Raw genomic sequence first — 4,956 nt, 5'->3', positions numbered from 1 at the left:
CTGGTGCGGGCCGCACCCCCCCCCTTGTGACACCACTGACCGGCACCAGTGCTAGAGGGATTGCTGAATACAAGTATAAGGAAGAAGATGATCGCATCAAGAGGCATCATTTAAGGTAAGTCCTTAAGGGCCGGTTCACACCCCAAAGAGTGCGTTCCAGAGCGTTCGGCCTCTAGAACGCAAACCGGCCGGATCCCTTCATTAGCCCCGCTCGCACCGGAACGTGTGGTGCATTAGTGCCTGCGTTCCGGTCCAGTGCGATCTGCAAAAATGCTCTGGAACGCACTCTTTGTGGTCACCTTAAGCTTTATTTTTATGATAAATGACTGTGGGATTGGAATCATATGTAAGGTATTGTGTTAAAAACATGTGTTTAACAAGTGTTTTCAAAAGCTGAAATGTGTGAATTGCGATGTTAATGGCGGGTCAGGCAAACCACCACTATGAATGCAGCATAGATGATTCGCTCACAATGTGGAGGCCGCGTCATTGGTCCTGGAATTCTGCAGAAAGCTGCTAATCCCGTGTCATGTGACTGCACAGGGAGGAGTCCTCCTAGACGAGCCTAGGCACAAACTCATCAAGAAGGACCTGTTCTGTGAATACAAACAACGCTAATAAAACTTAATTATACCCTGAAAAGCATCATTGCAGTAAATATGTTGAAGACAAGGTCTCGGATGACACATTTTTCTCCTAATAAATAAATGGAAAGTTCTGATATGTGTTTATTCTCCTAATGATCACATGATAATGACGCCATTCCATTATAATTGTGCGATGTTCGCAACTTCGTACGATCTGCCTGTCCAAGATGGGCAGATAGTACGTTTTTAAAATTACTTTACAACCCTCGCAAGACAAAAGTATTGCGAGGGTTGTCAAGTGTATGGGCACCTGTACAGACTTTCTTAACGAGGGTGCCACCTGGCTTTGTCAGGGGCGCCTTCAAATTTTGGCACAGCATCATGTGTATCCAGGGTGCAGGAGAGCTGGCAACCAGCATCATGGAACGCAGGATGCTACTCCAGGGTGGGCTGCATCCAGGACGGCCACCAGGATTCAGAAGAGGACAGAAGTCCTGCCTCCATCCAGACTTGCTCCGCCTCCCACCCTCTGCCATGCTGCTGCAGATGGACTGTGGTGAAGATTAGGACTCTGATGTGAAAGTGGGGATGCACCGATACCGGTATTTTGGTATCAAGTACGAGTACCGCTATTTTTTTTTCCGGTACTTGCCAATACTGAGTACCGGAAGTCCCATTCAGGAAGCCGGGCAGCGTGTAATGACTCGCCACCCGGCTTCCAGATTAGTAGGAAAGCCGTCCCCATGCTTCTCATCACTGGGTGATGAGAAAGCATGGATCCGGCTCTCTGGCCAATCAGGTAGCCGGGCGCTGTGTAATAACGCAGCGCCCAGCTTTCTGATTTGCCGGGAAGCCGGCTCCATGCTCCCTGGTCATGACACTACACGGCGCCTGGCTTCCTGATTCCGACCAATCAAGAAGCCAGGCAGCGCGTAATTACACGCTGCCCGGCTTCCTGATTGGCCAGGAAGCCAGCTTCATGCTCTCTCGTCACAAGGGCTTCCTGATACCGGAAGTATCGGGCTAGGCATCGGATCATTTGGGCGAGTACGAGTACTACTAGTATCGGTATCGGTGCATCCCTACTCTGCAGGGAAGGGGGGCTTCTAATGTGAAGGGGTGCTCTGATGTGAAAGTGGGGGGACTCTGATGGGAAGGGGCAGGACTTTGAATGGAAGGGAGGCTTCTATTGGCAAGGGGTGCTCTGATGTGAAAGGGGGAAGTCTGATGGGAAGGGGAAGTACTCTGAAGGGAAGGGACGCTTCTGATGTGAAAGGGGGGACTCTGGTGTGAAGGTGGACTCTGATGTAAAAGTGGGGGGAACTCTGATGGGAAGGGGGGGCTACCTCTGCACTGCAAGGGTTAAGTGCTTGTTTGTTTCTAAGTTATACTTACCCCATGCTCTGAGCCGACTTCTTCTTAGATCTGTCCTTCCAGTGTCTCTCCCCCTCCGCTGCAGTGGCTAAGGTCCTGTAAATCATCACCTATACACTGAGTATAGATGTGAGGACGCTGAGGAAGATTCCAATGCTGCTGTGGAGAAGGAGACAAGGTGGAGGGGGTGCTGTGACGGCTGGCCAGCTTGGAGTTTCGGGGAGTTTTTACATTCAAGTACCATAACTATTACCGTGTTTCCCCGAAAATAAGACACTGTCTTATATTTTCTTTGCCCCCCAAAAAACACACTAGGTCTTATTTTCAGGGGATGTCTTATTTTTTTTTTTTTAATGTGCAACAAAATGTACAACTTTTTTTTTTTTTTTATGTGCAACAAAATGTACAACAATCCAAAGTTATTTGGTATCACTCCACCTGTCACAGTAACTGGCGCTCTAGAGGAATATCGGCCAATGCGGCTCTGCTCCCTTAGCCGCCGCAGCCTTGCTTTCTACAGCGCTGGCTTCCTATGCCACCAGGGACAGTGGTACCAGCGGTGCAGCAGTGGGGACATCAGACAGTGGACAGCGTGGTAAAGTATGGTACCATTTACCGGTACACATTACAGTACAGTACAGTACCATTACATTAAGCAGTGCCTTCAGGGGGACAGCAGTTAGTGAAGTCTGGTACTGGAGTGCTCTCTGTCACTGCGCTGTCTGGAGGGAGTCCCCTGTCATCCCCTTAATACAGTATGTCCCTGCAGGCTGATACCATCTCTCCTGCTCTTCCAGTTCTCCCTCACATGCTACCACCAAACTAGGTCTTATTTTCGGGGTAGGTCTTATATTACAGGAATCTTGAAAAATAGTGCTAGGTCTTACTTTCGGGGTAGGTCTTATTTTCGGGGAAACCGGGTATATCATAAATGTATCTTATTTGTGTATCACTCGCTTGCAGATCCTCAAATCATCTTTGAGCCCTCGTTCACACCTGAACGTTTTGTAGCGCGTTCTACGCTCGACGAACGCTCTACAAAACGCTAAAAAATATAAATCCCATTGTATTCAATGGTCTCATTCCCACCTTGGCGTATTTCCGCCCGTCCTTAACGCGCTACAAAACGGCCCACGCCTGAAAAGGTACATGTACTACTTTGGGCCGTTTTGTTGCGCGTTTCCATTGGGATACAGCCAAGTAGCCTTCGGAAACGCGCGTTTCCCGTGCGACTTTTTACCGCGAGTCGCGGTAAAAAAACGCGCGACGGTCGCGCTACAGACGCGCATATGCAATACGCCTAGGTGTGAACGAGACCTCAATCCATGCTGACACTATCCTTCCTTCTGGAGGGGGGCTACTTTCATTCCCCATGGTCCCTGTGTGTGTTGTAGACATGTAAGCTCCAGAAAACTTCGGTTTGGTTCAGATATTTCCCTATTTTGGGATTTGGATCCGAAATTCCATTTGGTTCAGGTTTCAGATTTGGATGAAATCCGAATTTTCGTTACTTTTGGACGAGTTTATGAATATTCATTATGAATACCACAGAAAACCATATACAGATATTAATACTAAAGCTGAAGCTCCTAGACCCAAATGGCATTCAGGATCCAAATTTCCCAATTGCATTCAAGATCTTCCAAATGCCATTCGGGTCTGGGAGCCATATACATATATTACTAAAGCTGAGGCTCCCCGTATATATTCGATATGGTTCCCATGTTGCCGTAACGAAAATTCATGGTCAGACCCATTTGGATGCATTAAACCAAAAAACACATGTGATTGGCCAGAAAAGTCACATGTCCGATTCGGTTTCGTTTTTGAATGTAATTCGGACAGGATCCGAAATTCGGAAACTGAAATTAAGATTCAGTTTCCTTCGGATGCATTTTGATTCGGAAATTCGGATGTGTCCGCATGTCCACATTTCGGAACATTCGTCTGTATTTTGATTCGGAATGAAACAAATCGCACATGTCTAGTGTATTGTAAAGCAGTCACCGGCCGCTCCCAGCTCGCTCCCGGGATGGACTACAGTCCCAATACAAATTAATAAATTAAACATGAGACTGTTTGGCTTAAATGTGAAGTGCCTGTCTGCAAAAAAAAAGATATCATGGCATTAAAGTGTATATTAATAAGAAAGCTTACTTTTTTTTTTAGTTCTGTATGGAGTGGGGAAAGGTGGTGTGACAGCTATCACTATGCTGTGACAGCTGTGATAAAACTACAAATCCCATCATGCCTCTGCCAGTCATGCTTGTGGATGGCAGAGTCTTGCAATGCCTCATGGGATTTGTAGTTCCACTACAGTTGGAGGGCCAAAGTTGCGTAAGCCTGGGTTAGATACTCAGCAAAGATGTGTCACAGCTGAGGAGATATAACCCGTTCTTGGTCCTGATAATCCTGGTGACAGGAAGTCAGAGGAAATCTTACAGAATTGGGGGTGTTCATTCATTCTTATCACTTCCTCTCCCCCGTGTCCCCACATGCTTCCCCACGTTGTACGAATGTTTATTCCCCGCACAGGTTACATTGTATCATATTGTCTTCCGTTTCCTCCCAGTCAGTGGAAGGGGCCGCCTCCATCACATCACTTCCCCCGGACACCCGGCTCCTTCTAGGCTCAGATCCGGGCTTCTATCCGCTAACATGCCGCTGTCTGAAGGCCGGGGGTCGGCGCTGCTTGTGTCCGGCATCGTCCTTCTGTGTGTCGGGGCAGTGCTGGTGTCTGCTGAGCACGGACTGGGCCGGGGTAATTCACACTGACGGGGGCATAGCACAGTGCGGGGTACATACAAGTACATTGCTGTTCTGCCACTTGTTTCACTTTGTGGTTGGTCACAGTACTGGGGGTCTCGGCTGAGGGAACTCCAGGCCTGGGGGGGGAGGGTTCAACTAAAGGAACTCTAAAAATGAGTGAAGGGTGGGTGAGCTTAGGGGACTCTAGAACTGGGGGGAGGGACTCAGCTGAGGGGACTCCTTGGCT

The sequence above is a fragment of the Nanorana parkeri genome, unplaced genomic scaffold (assembly GCF_000935625.1).
Source record: "Nanorana parkeri isolate BGI_ZX_2015 unplaced genomic scaffold, ASM93562v1 scaffold89, whole genome shotgun sequence".
In the NCBI taxonomy this organism is placed as follows: Eukaryota; Metazoa; Chordata; class Amphibia; order Anura; family Dicroglossidae; genus Nanorana; species Nanorana parkeri.
The sequence above is the reverse complement of the archived record's forward strand: the minus strand, read 5'-3'. Positions refer to the sequence as shown.